Source organism: Pogoniulus pusillus, chromosome 11, assembly GCF_015220805.1.
Source record: "Pogoniulus pusillus isolate bPogPus1 chromosome 11, bPogPus1.pri, whole genome shotgun sequence".
NCBI lineage: Eukaryota > Metazoa > Chordata > Aves > Piciformes > Lybiidae > Pogoniulus > Pogoniulus pusillus.
The window spans coordinates 34,616,592-34,638,619 of record NC_087274.1 but is presented as its reverse complement, the minus strand read 5'-3'; the positions used below and the strand labels follow the sequence as shown (position 1 = coordinate 34,638,619).

General features: G+C 46.1%; 1 long non-coding RNA gene across 1 annotated transcript; it reads right to left on the bottom strand.

Moving 5' to 3' along the window:
- Nucleotides 1-647: 647 nt before the first annotated feature.
- LOC135179793 (uncharacterized) lies at nucleotides 648-20,699 on the bottom strand. The gene is made up of 7 exons (XR_010304130.1): nucleotides 20,590-20,699; nucleotides 19,778-19,932; nucleotides 19,404-19,476; nucleotides 19,042-19,159; nucleotides 16,939-17,053; nucleotides 2,471-2,591; nucleotides 648-995 (listed from the first exon to the last, which is right to left on the bottom strand). It is a non-coding gene; the product is annotated as an uncharacterized LOC135179793 (long non-coding RNA).
- Between the last annotated feature and the right edge of the window lie 1,329 nt (nucleotides 20,700-22,028).

Below are 22,028 nucleotides of genomic sequence, written 5' to 3'. Positions count from 1 at the left end.
GACTGAGTTAGCTGGGGCAAATACAAAGTGTGGGAGGGGCGGGGTAACCCCCAAACCATCACAGAAGGAGAAACACATTTTCATCCTTGCTGCTTTGCGGACCCATTCAAATGCGGTCTGGAAATGGCACTCATTCTGCTTTAGAGCCAGCCAGGAATGGCCTACCTTGGAATCACATGCACCAGCCTGCATCCAGCTCCATTGCAGACCCTAATCGAAACCTGTAGCCCAACCCCCACCCCCTAACTCTGTATCCTAACTCCACTCCACTATCCATAATACAGTACCACAAGTCTCATGCCTAACATTGCGCCTAACCGAAACCCCACATCCTAATCCCAACCCAATATCATTACCCAAACCCTAACCCATCAACCCTTAACCACTAACTCTATGTCCTAACCGTCACCCTAACTATAACTCCTCAACCCTGTTCCCTCACACCGAGTATCGCTAATGCGCTGTTACCCCCAACCTTTATCCGTAGCTCTCAACTCCTAAACCCCATCCCCCAATAGTCACTTCAACCCTAACTCCTAATCCAACCCACTCCTCTAGATCTCTGTGGTGAGATAGGTACTTGCTGCTCTTGGAACTTACCAAACTTGCTCCGTCTGCTTGGAAGATGATGCCCTATTTATTGCACAGCCAAATTTACTAACATATATAGACTATTTATTTACAATTAGAAACAAACTAGAAATAATACAAAAATCCAAACTCCCTCACAGACAAACAATGCTGTGGAGGGATTCTTATCTGATACAATTGGAAATAGAGCCTCATGCTGTCACCTTTGTATACATCATGCCATTACCAGGAAATTTACAGATGTTAATTGGATGGAATGTACTAGATCAGATGGGTGCTGTCTTTACCACAGACAAGCATCCTTTTTAGTGATGGCCCCTGCTGAGCAGCCACCCATATTGCCAGTTACTTGGCTCTTGGATGATCCTGTTTGGCTTGAGCAGTGTCCATTAACACAAGAAAAGCTGTAATATGGAAAAAAAAAAGGTAGCTGAACAATTGGCTAGTGGTCACATTCAACCTTCCAGTAGCCCATAGAATACTTGCACTTTTGTAATCCCAAAGAAATCTGCAAGATGGCATCTTTTACATGATCTCCAAAAAACACAAATGACCAAATGCAGACAATAGCAGCCTGGTCTCTCTTCTCCCAACATGTTACCATGCAATTGACATATTTTTATAATTGATTTGAAAGATTGCTTTTTCACGATTCCATTGGCTAACCACAACTGTCAAAGCTTTGCTTTTACCTCCCCTTCTGTCAATAAAGCAGAACCTAGTCAGTGTTATGAGTGGGTTGTACTGCCTCAAGGCATGAAAAATTCTCCTACCTTATGACAACTATATGTGACTTGGGCTTTGGCACCCATCCAGTCCTCTGGTCTGAGGTCATGATTTATTGCTATGTGGATGACATATTGTTCTGCAGACAGACGCAATTCACTGCTCAAGATATAAACTACCTAACTGCAAAATTGAGGGAGAAACTTTTAACAGTTGCAGCTGAGATGGCACAGCAGAGGGTGCCTTGAAATTATCTAGGGTGGAAAACTTCTGAGTCACTTATGCAGCCACAAAAGGTTGAACTGAATGTAAAGCTGACTATCCTTACTGATGTGCAGACACTCCTAGGCACTGTTCAGCAGGTTAGAAACATTGTGGGTATCACTAATGCTGATATTGCTCCTCTTCTGCCACTTTTACATGGTACTGAGGCCTCTCAACCTATAACCGTTTCTCCTTCTCTTGAGTCTGTCTTGCAGAGCTTGCTCAAAAGGTCACCACCGGTGCTGTCAGCCAATGACTCGACAAACTATCACTATCTCTACTGGCCTGTAATTATGTCACACACCCTTTTGCAATGGTTTGTCAATAGCAAAAAGAAAAAGGATTCCCAGGCAAGTAGTGCCCTTGACAAACAATGGAATCTTATAGTCTTAGAATGGTTATTTCCCATGGTACAACCAAAACTAAGCATTCAAATGGAAGCATTAGGTGAGTTGATCCGCAAAGGCAGACAAAGAATTATAGACACAGCAGGAGACGAGCCTGCCAAGATTGGCATCCCCATACCCACAGAGCAGTTAGCGTGGTGTCTTAGGAATTCTCTAATATTCCAGCAGGCCCTATTATGTTACCCCAATGTCCTACACACAAAAGGGCCTGGTGGCCCCTTATGGCAAGTTTTAAGCAACTGTGAGTGGGTGAAATGACCGAAGAGCTCCAACTGGCCAGTTGAGGGCCTGACAGTATTTTACTGATCAAGCCCAGAATTGGACATCATGGACTAATGTAACTGCAGGTCCACCATACAGCTATATATATGCAGGGAATTATTGTGGGACTGTCTTCCCGATTCATAGATATAAAAGCAGGAACGTCTTAGGAGCTCTCAGTCACAGTGCCTGCCCCCGTGCTATCTTCTGTGAAAACTTACAGAAGGTTGTTCTCCAGATATGGTAGTGGATTAGTTGTAGTGGTGGGATTGTGAACTTGTGGCAAGACTTGGTGATCTCAAGGGTCTCTTCCAGCCTCAAGAGATCTGTGGTTCCATGATTCTGAAATGACAATCAGGAGAGGGCAGTTAGTGTCAGCTACCATAAGAGTAAATAATACTGCAGAGCTCTTCCCTCAGGCATATTTTTGATATGTGGTAATAGAGCATGGCAAAATGTGATAGAGGGACCCTGTTACCTTGGCAAGTTGACCTTGCTCGCTTCAAAATTGACATCAAATTATAAATGCCATCAATTGAAAGAAATAAGCAATTGGTTTGACCCTCCTGATTATGACAATAATGTTGAGCTCTTAAGTTCTGCTACTAGAGTAGCATTATCCATATTTATCCCAGGCACAGTGAGGGGGGTAGGAGGGGCAGGGGGAACATTTTAAATAATTTAGCTAAATTATTTTGCTAGTCTGAGAAACAAGCAAATATAACCACAACAGTTCTTGAGGAATTAGTCATGCATCAGAACAGTTGTAGACATGCTTTATTGCAAAATCACACTAATACAGATTTCCTACTGTTAGCACAAGGGTAGGGTTGTGAAGATTTCAAAGGAATGCATTGTATCAATCTCTCTGATTGTAGCCAATCTATACATGAGAGCATACAATAGCTAAAAGGAGCACACAAGCAAAATCCAACAAGAAATTAGTCCCCTAGATGATTGCCTTAAAAGTCTGTTTAGGGACATTCCAATGTGGCTCCACAGGTGTATTAAGGTTTAAGAATCCTCTTTTTAATCTTAGTAATACTGCTTTGTAGCTGTATCATTAACTCATATATTAAGCAAGGCTTCTCTAAGACTGCAGATCAAGCATGGAGTGCTCAAAAAGAAAAAGGGGGATGTGTGGAGGAATTCTTATCTGACAGAGGCCACGGACCGATAGCTATGAGCATCCCATGCTTTGGGAATGCCTGTGAGCAGTGACTTACTTTCTCATTTCTTACAGCAAAGGAGAGTCCACAAAGTGACTACATGACTACAAAAATGGTAAAAGTCAGACACTGAAGCAGGATGCAAAACTGCAAGGCTAGCCGCAGAAGACAAGGCCGATGTTTAGGGAAAGAATCCATCAGAATTAATGTAAACAAGTTTGTTTTGCTGATGGTTATAAATTAATGCTATGATCATTAAAGTTTGAGCAATGACCTAATCATAGTGGTGTCGTGTTGTTCCTCCACAGTGCTCTCTCTGATGCAAAGCTGACCAGAAGGGGCTCAGAACTACCCTCTTTTTTTCTCCCTCTACTTTCCCAGGCAAACAAAACAATCAGCAAAAATTACATTGTTTGCTGTTAGCCACAATCAGTAGAGCAGATACCAGAGCAGGAGGAGGAAGCTATTAGATCCAGTATCACAGACCAAAGTGGTACAAATTGTTGACATTTTGGTTTTTTTAATCCCAGAAAGCAAACCAATAAATGACAGACTATATCATTATTTTCCTTTTACAACCAATCATCTTGTTCTTTCATCAAAATATTACAATTAGCCTCAAACCATGACAAATCACTCCTCTAGATCATTCATTGTTTCACATATGTGACAGTTTGGGTGTTCCCTGCCACCCCACACTTTAGAAATCACCCAGACTAGACTCAGCTGGCTCTGGGAATATGAATGAAGCTTATATTTACAGCTAGCACAATATACAAGCAGATATTTTACAGTATATACAGAAATGTACAAGGTAAAAGGCACTACAGAAACACAACTCCCCTCCCAGAAACCTGAGTCCCCAGGAGGGGCTCTCAACCACCCCTTCACCTTCTCCCTACCCCTCTCAAGCTTATCCTAGTCCCAAGGAAGAATAGAGGTTCAGCCAAGAGGTTAAGAAGCAAAGTGAGTTAGCCCAAAATGGAAGGTGTGTTAGGGCGATGCAGCACAGCCAGCAGCCCAAACGAGAGTGAAAATGATGCCAAGTGTGTTATCTAATGGTTTTTTTTTCTGTCTTGTTCCCATACTCCTCAGCAAGACAGTGAGCTAAGTAGAGATCACCATTGTTTTCTTTCCATAGCCTGTAATCTAGTTCTTCTCACCAAAACATTCTAGCTAGCTTCAAACCAGCACAACATACATTTATCTGTCAAATCTAAACCAATATTTATTCATCCTTGTAAAGTCTGTACTTCCAGTTGCCGTGGAGGGCCCATAGGCCCAAAATAGGATTATACATGCTTTGTCTTGCCTGGACATGTTTTTCTGCCTGCGCCAGGGGTAAACACATTAAACGGACACAAACAAATGCAAAAGTATCACAGTATCATCAGGGTTGGAAGAGACCTCACAGATCATCAAGTCCAACCCTTTACCACAGAGCTCAAGGCTAGACCATGGCACAAAGTGCCACGTCCAACCTTGCCTTGAAGTGCCCCAGGGACAGCGACTCCACCACCTCCCCGGGCAGCCCATTCCAGTGTCCAATGACTCTCTCAGGGAAGAACTTTCTCCTCACCTCCAGCCTAAATCTCCCCTGGCGCAGCCTGAGGCTGTGTCCTCTCATTCTGGCGCTGGCCACCTGTGAGAAGAGAGCAACCTCTTCCTGGCCACAACCACCCCTGAGGTAGTTGTAGACAGCAATAAGGTCACCCCTGAGCCTCCTCTTCTCCAGGCTAAACAATCCCAGCTCCCTCAGCCTCTCCTCATAGGGCTTGTGCTCAAGGCCCCTCACCAGCCTCGTCGCCCTTCTCTGGACACGCTCGAGCATCTCAACGTCCCTTTTAAACTGGGGGGCCCAGAATTGAACACAATACTCAAGGTGTGGTCTAACCAGTGCAGAGTACAGGGGCAGAATGACCTCCCTGCTCCTGCTGACCACACCATTCCTGATGCAGGCCAGGATGCCACTGGCTCTCTTGGCCACCTGGGCACACTGCTGGCTCATGTTCAGGCGGGTATCAATCAGTACCCCCAGATCCCTCTCTGTCTGGCTGCTTTCCAGCCACTCCGACCCTAGCCTGTATCTCTCCATGGGGTTGTTGTAGCCAAAGTGCAGCGCCCTGCACTTGGAGCTATTGAACCCCATCCCATTGGACTCTGCCCATCTGTCCAGGCGGTCAAGGTCCCGCTGCAGAGCCCTTCTGCCTTCCAACTCAGTCACATCTGCCCCCAGCTTGGTGTCATCTGCAAACTTGCTGATGACTGACTCGATGCCCTCATCCAGATCATCAATGAAGATGTTAAAGAGGATGGGGCCCAGCACAGATCCCTGAGGGACACCACTAGTGACTGGCCGCCAGCTGGATGTGGCACCATTCACCACCACTCTCTGGGTCCGGCCCTTCAGCCAGTTCCTAACCCAGCACAGAGTGTGGCACAATAGACCTGGTGCCATAAATTCTGGCCTGCCCAGGGCCCAGATTGTGTAACGCAGCTGTGTAAGCCCATGTGCCTAGCTTGTGGCTTACCAGGTGAAAGGCCCATGCTATCCCCATATTTAGGAGGTCCAGGCCTGTGGCCTTTGCCTACTATGGTATGCTTTGGTTAACTGCCAAGCTGATTGGTCATTCTGGTGGCCGAGGGGCCATTAATCTCGGCCCACATCTGATAAAGAGGAGGTACACAGGTAAACAAAGCGCATGCCTGCTTGCTTGCTTTTACTTCGCTGCTTGCTGCCTGTATTGCCTGCCTTTCTCTACACATCCCAGTCTCCCATGCAGCCGGGCACCCTATTGCATGCCTGCTGCCTTATAGCTGCCTGGTAAACTCAACTGCCGCAAGTTACCAGGAGTAGACCCTGGATTGTCTGCAAGCGATCGGCCTGTATGGCCAGTGTGACATCATGCTGAGACTGCACGACATCCTCCTGCACCTGAGGTCCTGCCAGAAGAAACCAGGAGAACAAAGTCAGAGATTGCCTGCCATCCTTTCCCCTGAAGCCGGGAGGATCCCAGCCTCGATGTCTGCGGGCAGAGTTCCCTGAAGATTGGACACCTGTATAGGCTTTGATGTAGCCCCAGAGGGTGATTGACAAGAATTTGTGAGTAAATGCTTTAACTGCCTCTGTAATTCCCTACTACCTTCTGCCATAAAGCAGAAAGAGCTTCAGCCCACCTAGTGGGCAAGCAGCATATTGACCCCGGGCAGCATTTGGCCATCAGGAAATTCCTCTCTATTTATAGTTTGAATGTTTGCGATACAATAATAGATGGTTGTGGAAGACATTCTAGGAGTAACACCAAACAGAACTAAGAACAAATAGTAATATTCAGTAGTTGGGGGTGGTGAGAGTTCAGAATATTAAAATTCATAAATGATACTCTATAAAAATATATAATCTCCCACCAATTAGTTTCCCCTCTGCCACACCAGTTCATACTTCATTCCAGCTATCTCAGATGTAAGTGACTCAAAAGCCCAGAAGACATGAGTTTGTCTTTTCACAGATGAAATGAAAACAGGAACTCCCAGGTGACTTAAGGTTCATCCTCTTGTACCATAGATCCCTTGAAGGTTCTTCTTTTCAATGCCATATTGTACCCGAAACACAAATTCTTAACAGCTTGTAACTTTAGATGAGAGACTTGAACTTCAGAGTGTATAATACATTTTGTTCTGGAATACACTAGATTTCACCATTCTCCTGCATTACCTGGTATGGACAACCAGGACCTTCAGCAGAAACTAGCCCTCAGACAGGTTTCTCTTCACCCGAAGGAGAAAGTACCCAAACAGTTTTTCCTAACAGATTCTTCTCATGCACAACAGGAATTTTATTACCATCCACTGTTTGCAAAAAATCTGATTGTGCAGGTCGTGTTCTGTTTACAGAACATCTACTGTGGCAAATGTCACAAGATTCCCAAGACATTTATTGTGTATCGCTAAGACACTTTTTGAAGTCATGTGGCAGTTAGTACATTCTGGCATCTTGTGATTCGTTCATTAAAAAACAGCATGCAGCCTATTCCACACACCTAGTGGTTACTTCACCATATCACACACCCTATTTACCTACCAGATTGCTTGTACTAAATTCTTGTCCCAGTTTTTCAAAGTACCACCCCACCATGGCTCTCAGGGTGGTTCTCAGCAAACCATTATAGGATTCAATTTTTCCTGAAGCTGGTGCATAGTAGAGTAGGCAATATATCCACTCAATACTGTGATCTTTGGCCCACTTTTTCACAGGATTGTTCTTGAAATGAGTTCCATGGTTCAATTTGATCCTCTCTGGAGTTCTATGTCTCCACATTATTTGTGTCTACAGCCCAAGACTGGTGTTACAGCAGGGGTTGGACTCAATGATCATCTTTGGCCCCTTCCAAATCCTAATATCCTATGATCCATGGATAAATCCATTGACTTGTCACATGTTCACCAGTACATTGCATCTTTGCCTTGATGTCCAAATGACACACCAAGCCAAGAACAGCTCACCTCCATGTTTCCAATCAGGGTCAAGATCACATTTTGTATCAACTTGAGAAACACTAGCAGCTTGATCTGCCCCATGGTTGTGTTTATGTTCCTGAGTAGCTTTGGTCTTAGGCCTGGTGTGTCCATGTGCCACACTTTCACTGGCACTTTCTCAAGGCAACCATCAATTTCCTCCCATAGACCATCATGGTAAATAGAATTTTATTCACTTTGCCAACAATTATTTTTCCAGTCTTTTAGACAACCTCACAGAGTATTGGCTACTATCCACGAGTCAGTGCAGAGGTAAAGGATAGCCAAATTTTCACATTCAGCCATATCAAGAGCAAGCTGGACAGCTTTTACTTCAGCAAATTGACTGGATTCACCTTCTCCATCTCTCACTTCTGTAACTCTCCTGCCAGACCTCTAGATTGCCAACTTCCATCTTCGCTTCTTCCCAACAAGATGACAGGAACCATCTGTCAACAAAGCATGGTTCTTTTCTCCTTATGGTGATCTCTCTGATCAGGAAAATTCCTCATCACAGATTACTCTCTCTACTGGAGATTTTGTAGTTTGTGCTTTCTGGCCAATTGGTGATCACTTCCACCAGACCGGGTCATGCAAGAGTTCCCATTTGCACTCCTTGGGTTATCAAAGCTATCCACTTAAACCAGGGTGCATCTGTGGCATGATGTGGTGAGAAACCTTTGTCTTTGAATAGAGTAACAACTTCTTTTAGCTCCTAGATTACCAGTTCTGAACTGGATGTTCAAATTACTTCAGAAGTGCTTTTACTCTTTCATGAGCTGCTAGTATTTCTTTCTCTTTTGGAGTGTAATTCACTCCTGAACCTCTGCACCGACTCCAGAAACCAAGTGCACAACCACATGTCTCATTTGGAGCTCTTTGCCAAAAGGCTCCAGGCTGGACCATTGGCACTTGCATTTGGATGCAGAATGTTTTTAATATCTGGACCAGTTTGAACTGCATGGACTACTCACTTTATCTGATCAAAGGCTGCATGCTGCTTAGGTCCCCACTCAATTTTTTTTCTTTCACAAGTCACATCTTGCAGAGGTTTAACAATCTTAATCCAGGTCTTCAAAAATCCCACTGCACCCAAGAAACAGAAAGTGTCCTCTTTAGTCATGGGAATTGCCACAGTGGAGACTTCCTTTAGCACATCCTGTGGAATGTGACAGTAACCATCCTGCCACCAAACTCCCAGAAACTGAATTTGTCCAGCAGGTCCTTTTACTTTGTCCCTCTATGGTAAAATCTTCTTTCAACCAAATGTCAATTATTGTGTTACCTTTCTCAAAGGCTTCCTCAGCAGTTTGGCCCCTGTGATGGTTTGGGGGTTACCCCGCCCCCCCACACTTTTGAATTTGCCCCAGCTAACTCAGACGGACCCTGGGAATATAGATGAAGCAATTTATTTACAGCTAGCAGAATTTACAAGCAGCTATTTACAATATATACAGCTATATACAGTTATATACAGAAATATACAAAGGATAAACAATACAGAAGCACAACTCCCCTCCCAGAAACCTGAGTCCCCAGGAGGGGCTCTCAAACCACCCCAACACCTCCCCCCGGCCCTCTCAACCTTACCCCAGTTCTCAGGAAGAAAAGAGGTGCAGCCAAGAGGTTAGGGAGCAAGGTTAGTAGGAGCAGGGTTAATGAGATGTGACCAGGTCCAAGGCAAAAGCAAGAGTGAGTAACAAAATGGAGAAAATTTACTTCTTCTTCCCAGAGTTCTCAGCGTAACTGTGAGAGAAGTAGACACAATTGTTTTCATTTCATTGCCCTTTATCTAGTTCTGTTACCAAAACATTCTAGCTTGCTTCAAACTAGCACAATCCACCCCTTGTCTACTTCGCTCAGAGTATCGCTGAGAATTATCCAATCTAATCTAAACCAATATTTACACTAAAACAATATATACAAGTTCAGTTCACACTTCAATCAGATGTAGGTGATTCAAAAGCTCAGAACAGGGACTCCCAGGTGATGTTGGGTTCGTGCTCATGTACTGTAGATTCCCTCATAGATTCTTCCAGTGTTGGGCGACGATGTTACCTAGAACAAAAAACTCCTAACAGCTTGAATTTAAACTCTCTCAGCTAAGGTTAGATTTCTCTGTGGAATACACTGGATTTCACCATTCTCCTGCATTACCCAGTATGTATGACCAGGACCTTCAGCAGAAACCACCCCTCGGACAGGTTTCCCTTCGCCCGAAGGAGAAAATACCCAAACAGTTTTCCCTAACAGATTCTTTTCACGTACAACAGGAACTTTATCACCGTCTACTGTTTGGACCAAATCTGATTGTGCAGGTCCTGCTCTATTTACTGAACCTCTACTATTTACCAACCAGGTAGCTTCTGCTAAATGTTTGTCCCAGTTTTTCAGAGTTCCACCCCCCATGGCTTTTAGGGTGTTTTTCAGCAAACCATTGTAGTGCTCAATCTTCCCTGAAGCTGGTGCATAGTAGGGTATGTGATAGATCCATTCAATACCATGCTCTTTGGCCCAGTTTTTCACAAGATTGTTCTTGAAATGAGTACCATTGTCTGACTCAATTCTTTCTGGAGTTCCATGTCTCCACAAGATCTGTCTCTCCAAACCAACAATGGTGTTACGTGCAGTAGCATGTGGAACTGGATAGGTTTCCAACCATCCAGTGCTGGCTTCTACCATCGTCAGCACATACTGCTTGCCAGAACGAGATCGAGGTAAAGTGATGTAGTCAATCTGCCAGGCTTCACCATACTTGTACTTTGACCATCTCTTACCATACCATAAGGGCTTGATTCGCTTAGCCTGCTTAATAGCAGCACAAATGTCACAGTCATAGATGACTTGGGTGATAGCATCCATGGACAAGTCAATTGACCTATCACGAGCCCATCGGTATGTTCCATCTCTGCCTTGATGTCCAGATGAGTCATGGGCCCACTGAGCTAAGAACAGCTCACCTCGGTGTTTCCAATCAAGGTCAATGTCAAGTTCAGAGTTGGTATCAACTTGAGCAATCTTAGCAGCTTGATCTGCCTTCTGGTTATGTTGATGTTCCTCAGTAGCTCTGCTCTTAGGCATGTGTGCATCTACGTGCCGCACCTTCACTGGAGTTCTCTCCAGCCGTGCATCAATGTCCTGCCATAGATCAGCACACCAAATAGGCTTTCCTTTCCTCTGCCAACCATTCTTCTTCCAGTCCTTTAGCCAACCCCATAGAGCATTGGCTACCATCCACGAGTCGGTGTAGAGGTAAAGGATAGGCCAATTCCCACGTTCAGCCACATCAAGAGCAAGTTGGACAGCTTTTACCTCAGCGAACTGACTGGATTCTCCTTCTCCATCTTTCGTTTCGGTAACTCTCCTGGTTGGACTCCAAACCGCTGACTTCCATATTCGCTTGTTCCCAACAAGACGACAGGAACCATCTGTGAACAAAGCATAGTTCTTTTCCTGATCAGAGAGATCACCATAGGGAGGAGCTTCCTCAGCACGAGTTATTTTCTCCTCTGGAGGTTTGGAACAGTCTGTGACTTCCGGCCAGTTGGTGATCACCTCCACCAGACCAGGTCGGTCAAGATTACCCATTCGTGCTCGTTGGGTTATCAAAGCCATCCATTTAGACCAGGTTGCATCTGTGGCATGATGTGGTGATGAACCTTTGCCTTTGAACATCCAGTTTAGAACTGGCAGTCTAGGAGCTAAAAGCAATTGTGACTCAGTTCCAATCACTTCAGAACCTGCTTTCACTCCCTCATAGGCTGCTAGAATCTCTTTCTCAGTTGCAGTGTAATTTGTCTCTGAACCTCTGTAACAACGTCCCCAGAAACCAAGTGGACGACCACGTGTCTCATTTGGAGCTCTTTGCCAAAGGCTCCAAGTTGGACCATTGTCACTGGCAGCCGTGTACAGAATGTTTTTAATGTCCGGACCAGATCTCACAGGTCCCAAACCCACTGCATGGACTACTTCTCGCTTAATTTGATCAAAGGCTGCTTGTTGTTCAGGTCCCCACTAGAAATTGTTTCTCTTACGAGTCACATCATGCAGAGGTTTGACAATCTGACTGAAACCAGGAATGTGCAGTCTCCAAAATCCCACCACACCAAGAAAAGAAAGTGTGTCCTTCTTACTGGTGGGAACTGCCATGGTGGAGACTTTGTTGATCACATCCTGAGGAATGTAACGGCGACCATCCTGCCACCGCACTCCCAGAAACTGAATTTCTTTGGCAGGTCCTTTGACCTTGTCTCTCTTAATGGCAAAACCTGCTTGCAACAGAATGTCAATGATTTTGTTACCTTTCTCGAAGACTTCCTCAGCAGTTTGGCCCCACACAATGATGTCGTCGATGTACTGGATGTGCTCTGGAGCTTTACCTTTCTCCAGTGCATTGTGGATGACTGAGTGACAGATGGTTGAGCTGTGTTTCCACCCCTGAGGCAAACGGTTGAACTGGTATTGGATTCCTCTCCAGGTGAATGCAAACTGAGGCCTGCACTCCTTTGCTATGGGAATAGAGAAGAAAGCATTAGCAATGTCTATGGTTGCATACCACTTAGCCTCCTTCGATTCCAGCTCGTACTGGAGTTCCAGCATGTCTGGCACAGCTGCATTCATGGGTGGCGTCACCTCGTTGAGGGCACGAAAGTCAACTGTCAGTCTCCAGTCGCCCGTAGGTTTGCGCACAGGCCAGATGGGACTGTTGAAAGGTGAATGAGCTTTCTCGATGACAGCCTGACTCTCCAGTTGACGAATCAGCTGATGAATGGGCAACAAAGAGTCACGGTTAGTTCTGTACTGCCTATGATGAACAGTTTGAGTTGCAATTGGCACCTCCAGGTCCTCTATGTCATGATGTCCCACAACTGCAGATTCATCAGAAAGTTCAGGTCTAATGGACAATTTCAATTTATCATCCTCAATCTCTACAGTTGCTATACCAAAAGCCCATTTGTGACCCTTAGGATCTTTGAAACAACCTTGTCTCAAAAAGTCAATTCCCAAAATGCAAGGCGCATCAGGACCAGTTACAATAGTATGTGTCTTCCACTCTTTACCAGTTAAACTGATCTCAGCCTGTACCTTAGTTAACTCTTGAGATCCACCAGTGATTCCAAAAATAGAAATGGACTCTGTCCCTTTGCAATTGGATGGCAATAAAGTACACTGAGCACCTGTGTCAACTAAAGCCCTGTATTTCCGAACTCTTGAACTGCCAGGCCACCTAATGAATACATTCCAATAGATTCGGTTCTCTCCACTATCCCTTTCCTCCTCCTGGCTGGAGGCAGGGCACCCCTAATGCTGAACATGGCATGTAGGGTGTACACAATGATTGGTGTTGTTGTGAGAGGAACTGCAACTGTTGGAACAATTGCAGTTGCTCTCGGGAGCTGAAGAAGTGACAGCTACTTTCCTGGCATTGTTGCCTCTGTTTCTGCCACTCTGCAGATCCCTGACCCTCTTTGAAAGAGCTGAAGTAGGTTTACCATCCCACTTGTTCATGTTCTCACCGTATGTGTCACGCAGAAGTATCCACAGTGACGCACGTGATTGCTGCTGTCTGGGTGGAATTTGTCTCCTCCTAGGCTGGAATTGCCTTGCAGGAGGTGGGCGTCTGTTCCTGATGGCAGAAACATGCACCCATTCAGATGATGCAGGAATGGTATCCTTTACCAGATTGGAAATTGAGGTTGTAAGATCCTCCTTCAGTTCTTTCATGCTCTCCTTGATGCCATCCCTTATCTCTGTACCTAGAGTTTTTATGGCAGAGACTAGGCCAGAATGGGACAAGCTGTCCTCTATCTGCCTGAGCTGGTCAGTGAATTCACCAACAGTGAAAGATCTTCCATTATCACTCCTTGCTAGAAACTTACTGGCCAAGATGTTAGCATAGGATGAAGGAGCAAGCTTAATCAGCTTCTTCATGAGACCTGTTCCCAAAGGAATATCGTCAGGCTCATGAGTACCATGATCTCCATAAAGCACTTCCTTCACAGCAAACTCCTTCAGAAGCTTAATTCCCTGCTCAACGGTGTTCCACTTCTTGGCAGCCCATGGCAAATCATCTCGGGAAGGATATCTCATAGCCACAGCCAACAGAAGGCGTGTCCACAAGCTAACCCTACCAAGAGGACTTGCTAGGTGTTTGTCCACTCCACTCTCCTTAGTGAGTGGTCCCAGCTGCTTGGCAGACTTGTCTCCTACCTGCAGAGCATTAGCACCAATGCCACGGCATCTCACTAGCCAGCTTAGGATTGGCTCACCTGATTCCCTTGTGTATTCCTTCCTAACTTCCCTGACCTCTCTGAGTGGATCCTTGGAGCCTTGGATGTCATCTTCCTCCTCTTCCTCCTGTTGTTCTGGTGGTGCCGGGCCTAACACAATCTTCCTCATAGCATTCCTAAACTCATTGGAACCATCCTCTCTCCTGGCAGCTAACCTCACAGCACTCCTCTCACTTGAGTATTGTCGTCTCAGCACATCTACAAGGTCTCGCAGACTAACTGTCTCCTCCTCCTCCTCTTGCTGCTGATCACCAGAGGTCCCATCTCTTACATCCTCCTGCGAACCACTCTTTGTCTTAGCTTTTGCCTTAGCAGGTGCCAGAAGGGCCTGAGCAGCAACAGACTTGGATGTGTCTGCTGGAGGATTTGAATCTTTAGGAGTCTGACTTGGAGCTTGTGAGTTCAAATCTGCCTTGCTTTTAACAGGTGGATTTTGGTTCTGGTCTGCTGGCTGGGGGTTCAAATTGGCTGAGCTGGTGTCATTAGGATTTGGACTGACTGGGCTAGTGTTACCAGCACTAGTAGTATTATTAACATTAGTGGGATTATTTGCCTGTCCTCCTGGGATGCCTGCCAACCCTGAGGTGTTATCATTTTTGCTGGGAACATTCTGATTTTGGGTACCTGCCTGTCCTCCTGAGGCTCCTGCTAAACTCTGCGGCTTGTTTTGGTTATCCTTATCATTGTTTACGTTAGTGGCAGGAACACTGGCTGTGTTCCCAGAACCTATAGAGGAGGGTGGAGAGGCTGGCAAGGGGGAAGCCGATAACTGTGTTCCCTTGTTTTGCTGTGAAAGAGACTGCTTCTGAGACACAGAATTTTTCCTAGTCCTTACAGAAGCTGTTTTTGAATTTTTCACCAATAATGCCAAAATTAATATGAATATTAAAATCATGAGGCAAATATTAAAGATGGTGAGAAGAAAAACAGTTTTACACGAGCATGTACCTATGCAAACAGTTGGAATTCCTGTCTTAGGCTGAATAACTCTCATTAGAGCCATATTTAAAGCAGAATTTCCATTGATTGTCACATTATTGACCAGAGCTCCTGTAATGTCCTTGGTAATATTCTCAGAGATATTAAAACCAGCATAACCAAGAATAAAATCACCCCAGCTCCAGAACATATCTGAAACCTTAGCTTTAGCCTTATTATAAGCCAGATCAATGAAATAAGCAACAATTTGAGCTTTTATCCAATTAAATGCCAAGTAAACAAAACCAGACCAGAGCAATGCACCAACCAAATACAATAGCTGCTTGATCAGCTTCATCTTAATTCCCAGAGCTAATTTCCACTCACTGAAATATCGAGCCCCACGTTGGGCGCCATTTAAAAATGTGATGGTTTGGGGGTTACCCCGCCCCCCCACACTTTTGAATTTGCCCCAGCTAACTCAGACGGACCCTGGGAATATAGATGAAGCAATTTATTTACAGCTAGCAGAATTTACAAGCAGCTATTTACAATATATACAGTTATATACAGTTATATACAGAAATATACAAAGGATAAACAATACAGAAGCACAACTCCCCTCCCAGAAACCTGAGTCCCCAGGAGGGGCTCTCAAACCACCCCAACACCTCCCCCCGGCCCTCTCAACCTTACCCCAGTTCTCAGGAAGAAAAGAGGTGCAGCCAAGAGGTTAGGGAGCAAGGTTAGTAGGAGCAGGGTTAATGAGATGTGACCAGGTCCAAGGCAAAAGCAAGAGTGAGTAACAAAATGGAGAAAATTTACTTCTTCTTCCCAGAGTTCTCAGCGTAACTGTGAGAGAAGTAGACACAATTGTTTTCATTTCATTGCCCTTTATCTAGTTCTGTTACCAAAACATTCTAGCTTGCTTCAAACTAGCACAGCCCCACACAATGTTCTCATTGATGAATTGCAGATGTTCCAACAGGAATTCCATCAGGATTCTGCATACCGTCATCTCCACAAAGTATTTCCTTTACAGCAACCTCCCTCAGAAGCTTAATTCCCTGCTCATGCATGGTCTATGGCAAATCTCCTCCAGAAGGGCACCTCAGTAGAACTGCCAACAAAAGGCATGCCCACAGTGTAATCCTACCAAGAGAGCTTGTTATGTATTTGTCAATTCCACTTGCCTTTCTAAGTGGCCCTATTTATTTTGCAGGCTCGTCACCAACCTCTAGAATGCTGCCACCTCTAACACAGTATCTCCCTAGTCAGCTTACAGTAGGTTCTCCTGTCATCTCCTGGGCTCCTTACACCTCTAGATAACATTCTATTCATCTGCACCATCCTCTCTTTGGCCTCCATATAAATGTCTCCTAAGAACATTCCTAACCTCCTCAGAACCTTCACCCCTCTTAACATGTGCTTTCAAATAGCCTTTCCCATTGCCATCATCACCACGCTGTCCTTGTAATACCTTAGCAATGTCCTTAAGGATAATTGTCTCTTCCTCCACCCATCTCATTATGACTATTAGAAAAACAGGCAAAGGAAAATTCACTATTTTTTAAACGTGAGTTCTGCATATATAAAACCTTACGTAGCTCTATTTAGGATTTGAGGTTATAGCCTAGAAGCCTGTATATATAATAGATGAAATAGAAACACTTTACCAAGCAAGCACTTATTCTCAGATATTTTAGAACACAGCTGGATGAAAGACACAAGACACAACATCCAATAATTCTTTCTCTTCCACCTCACATGCAGGACTCCACACTTATCTTTGCTGACCTTCCTCAGGTGTCCTCTCTGCAGCTCCCCAACCTGGCAAAATGGGTCTGAAGAGTAGCACAGCTTCAAGAGATGGCAGCCACTCCTCCCACTTGCACATTATTAGCACAGACACCTGTGGTGGGCAGCAAAACACAGCTTTTGTAAAATCTTCAGTGAGATGATAACTCCACATCTCCCATGGTCATTTTACCAATGGATGTACTCTATAAAAAGGATGCAACTACAGGCAAAGGCGATATAGACACTATGTATCCCCACGGCAGAGCAGAGCTTTAACCTTATCTCACAGCAACATCAAATAATTTCAATCTGAAACAAAAAAGAATCAAGATAATGGGTCCGACCATTACCAAATGCCACAAAGCAGGGAGTTCAAAACCATGTCCAACTTCAATGCCAAGGTCAAGGACTGCAAGTCAACTACCTCACTGAGAAGCCACTGAGAAACCTGGACAAATCCAGCTGGGCATGCAAAGCAGCGGCCGCTCGGGGACTTCAAGGACACTCCCCTGATACTGCCCAGAGCCTCTCTTTCCCTCCTGGGAAGCCTAAGCTAAGCTGCAGCACTTTTCACAGCAACCTCAACGACAAGCACGCTCACGCACACACAGACATACACACACAGAGGCAAGGGGGGGGCCGTACACACACGTCTTCCCAGGAGAGGGAGCAAGCTCTGGGCAGCCACTCTTGGGACAGCCATCCTTACCCTGGAGCAGGAGAGAAGAGGGTCAGGATGCCCAGGGAGTCAAGAGCTTGGCGTAGCCCCACAGCTACAGGAAAGAGACTCAGCACCAGGCAGTCGGGTTTCACAGCCAGAGGCTGGGTCACCGGGGCAGGCCCCAGCCCCAAGCAAGGGGCCGGGGTGCACACCTTAAGCCAAATAAACCTGGAGCCACATGCCTCTGAAAGCCAGGGGCCAGACGTACCCACCCTGATTACAGGTGGGTTCCCTCCAACCTCCCGCCAGGCACCGCGACACACAGACCTACTTACAGGGTGGCCGCTCTCACCTCAGCACTCCCAAAAACACCTACGGAGCCACGGGCTCCGGCCTGCACCCAACTTATGGGCCGGCCCTCCTGGCTGCGGCACCCCAAGACTTCTTCCGGAGCCCAGGGAGCCACCTCAACCCAATGAGGGCCCAGGAAGGCTCCTTCCCGTTTCCCGACTAAAACGGCCTCCTAGGCCCTGCTTACAGGGACCTCAGGCTGCTCCTGGGGACACACAGGGACAGAGGGCTCCACAACTCATCACACAGGCCCCGACTACAGGGCTGTTGAGCTGCCACATTGACAAGAGGACAGGCTGCCATGGAGGCAGAGACCCAGGCCCTCAACTACAGGGCCTTCCCTGCATCCCTAGAGGACAAGGAGGGGCAAGCTGAGCTCCCACTCCGCTCGGGGACTCCAAGGAGACTCCCCTGTTACTGCCCAGAGCCCCTCTTTCCTTCCTGGGAAGCCTAAGCTAAGCTGCAGCACTTTTCACAGCAACCTCAATGACAAGTATTCTCACGCACACAGACACACACACACGCAGAGGCAAGGGGGGGGGCCGTACACACACCTCTTCCCAGGAGAGGGAGCAAGATCTGGGCAGCCACTCTTGGGACAGCCATCCTTACCCTGGAGCAGGAGAGAAGAGGGTCAGACTTGGCCCCACCAGACTGTGTGGTGCTCAGGGAGCCCTTGGGACACCAAAGTCCTCCATGGGTGGCCAAAGGACAAAACCTACGACAACCCTTGAGTACAGGAGCCTAGGGGCTGGTGCTTTGTAGTTGTTTTGGGGAGTCTGATGTGAGAGCAGCCACCCTGTAAGTAGGGCTCTGTGTTGTGTCACCTGGCAGGAGGTTCAAGGAGGGAACTGCCCTGTAATCACTGTGAGTATGTCTGGCCCCAGGGTTTCAGAGGCATAGGGCCTGGTTTCCTTCAAAAATGCTCATTTTCTCCCCTATGGATTACATTACATTTTTCCATTCACAATGTCAGCTCTGTCCCACCTAATCACCTCGGCTTCTTCCTCCTACAATCTTCATTTTTATCCCCTAGAGACTTGTTCAATTTTTTGAATAGAAAATGTTATTTGTGTCCTCTTGTTTACCTCAGATTTTTCCTCCAGAGTTTGTTTTCTTCCCAATAGACCTGTTCAGCTTTTTCCTCTGCAATATCACTTCTCTGCTCTGAAGTCACCTTACTTTTCCCTCCATAATCTTCATTCTCTGTTCAAGAGAAAAGAACAGCCACAAAATTCAACAAAAAAAGATGTAACATATATGCGTAAATACTTTCTATTTTAACAAAAAAAAAATTCCCACAATCTAATATATAATTGCGAGGAGGTTTCTAAACCCATAAATGCTATTTATAGCAAGGATTTAAGACCTCGACCCACCCCTGCCCTTTAAGAGACTGCTGCAAATCAGCAATAACAGCTCTCCAGCTGGAAAGCAGAAAGGAACTTACATTAAGTACAGATGTGGTCATTTGGGAGTTTCCTGCCCTTCCCCCCATGAATTCACCAGGCGAACTCAGGCAGCTGGAAGTTAAGGAATTAAGCTGTATTTACAGTGTGGCACAAATACACAAGCATGTATACAGATATTTACAAATATAGACAATCATCAACAAGTAATAAAACTAATACAGAAATACAAAACACCTCCTGAACAGCAGAACTGTCCAGAAGGGCTTTTAATCCAACACCTCTCCTTCTTTCCACAAAAAGGGCTAACAGAGCAGGAGGTAACAAGCCTACAGAAGAAATTCCTTTCCTCCAAATAAGAAGTTCAAGGTGGTCAGAGATCACTCCCCAAGGCTGGCACTTCACAGCAACTCACCAGAGAGATGTCTCTGTCCCCATTTTCCAAAGGAGGAACTGGGTTTCGAACAGCTCGGCTTTCTGCCATGAAAGCATCCCCCCCAACAGTCAGGGTCTGTGGCTGAGGCTCCACACATCTCTCCAACTTGATTTTGGGTAAAGCAAATAAGATCTCTTAAAAAAGCAGGTGGAGGGGAGCAGGGATCAACAAGAAAAAAAAAAGAAGTGAGACAGTTTTAAGTAAAACCCAAAGGCATTTCACAGGAATCCTCATCCTTTAACCCATTTCATGTTGGAACTCCCATCCCCTGTGCTTCCTGGTTGGCCAAGAGTCACAGAACATAAAGCGAGGCACCGGCCTGTGGATGCCTGCTGCCTTGTGGCCACCAAATATAGAGACCACTCAGGAGCCCCCAGAGGACCCCACACCAATTTAGATGCCCACAATAACTCTTTTGATGTCCCCAAAACCTCATTTCATACCTCTTTAGATAACCCTGTAATGCCCAAACATGACCCTAGACCCTTTTACAGGCCTTTAAGAGGCCCCTGCAGACATCTACAGAACTCTACACACCTGTAAACACCTGAACAGATGCCTACAGACACTCAAAGACCTCTCACAACACCTACAAATGCCTACAGATATCTGGAGATCCCTGCAAACCCCTAAAATCTAACTACTGACCCCTCTAGACCCACATAGACATCTACAAGCCTCTATAGAAGCCTATAGACCTTTAACAGGCCCCTACAGACACACACAGACACACACAGACTTCTACACACACTTGCATATGCCTCTATAGAAGCCTGCAAACACCTACACACCTCTGACAGACTCCTTCTGGCCTGCAAGCTCACACAGGCTGCTCAGACTCAGCTTCTCCCAAGCACCCCTAAGGCCTTCTCAGGGCTGCTTTTTATCACCTCCACTTCCAGCCTGCAGTGGAGTCCACCAAGTCTTGCCTCAAGCTCACAATCCCAGCACTGCTACTAAGCCACTACCATATCTGGAGGACAACCTTCTGTTAGCTTTCACAGGTGACCAACCGTCACACTTGAGCAAGATGACCACAAATGGACAGGGGAGCTCCAGAAGCCTCAGTGTTCAGGGAGCCACGTGCTTTGTTTGACTCAATATTGGCACACCTAAGATAGCTAAGAGGAAAAGAATATACATCAACAAAAGCAACCCCAGAACTGGACAAACTTTAGGGTCATTGCTTTCAAGAAGAGTCTCATTGACCCAACCAGAGCCTGGTCCTGAAGAAATCAAGGCCACCTGTAGAAATCCAGAAGGACACCTCTATAAGTGATGCTTGAGATGGGGAGGGGAGCAGCCTGAACCTGCCACACAGCATCCAGGAGCTCTGGAAAAGCCATCCTGAACCTGCCACACAACATCCAGGAATTTGGGAGCAGGAGATGACATTTTTCGGACTAGCAAGAAAAGTTCAGTTGCAGTCAAAGAGTTGTGATCAATGACTCCATGTCCAGGTGGAGACCAGTGACAAGTAGAGCTCCTCAGGGGTCTGTCCTGGGTCCAGAGCTGTTTAACATCTTTGCTGGTGGCAAGGACAGTGGCATTGAGTGCACCCTCAGCAAGTCTGCTGATGACACCAAGCTACGTGGTGCAGGGAACTCACCTGAGGGATGGCATTCACCCAGAAGGATCTTGACAGGCTTGAGAAGTGAGCCAGTGCCAACTGCATGAGGTTCAATAAGTCACAGGGCAAGGTCCTGCAGCTGGGTTGGGCCAACCTCAGGCACAAATCCAGGCAGGGTGCAGAGTGGGTTGAGAGCAGCCCTGAAAGAAAAGCCTTGGGGGTGTTGATTGTGGATGTCTCCTCCCTGGAGTTGTTCAAGGCCAGGTTGGATGAAGGCATGAGCTACCTGTTTTAAGTGTCCCTGCCCATGGCAGGGGGGTTGGAGTACATGATCCCTGAGGCCTCTTCCAACCTAGGCTGTTCTCTGATTCTTCTGAAGCATCTTCATTCTTTCAGTGCTGACACCAAAACTCTTCCTCTTCTCCGCCTCACGCAGTTGCTTTTCATTTGTGTTACTGCTATTGGTGTTCTCTGGCACCACAACCGTTTCTGGTCTAAAGGCATAAACAGCTTCAAAAAGCCCCAGATGTTCTCAGGAGGCATCAGATGATGGGTGGGAGGAAAGGAGGCAGGGTGAGGAAGGGAAACATGGCTGCCAGCATGGTGGGTTTGAGAGTTTTCTTTTTTTTTTTGGATGGCATTCATGTATCCCTGACCACT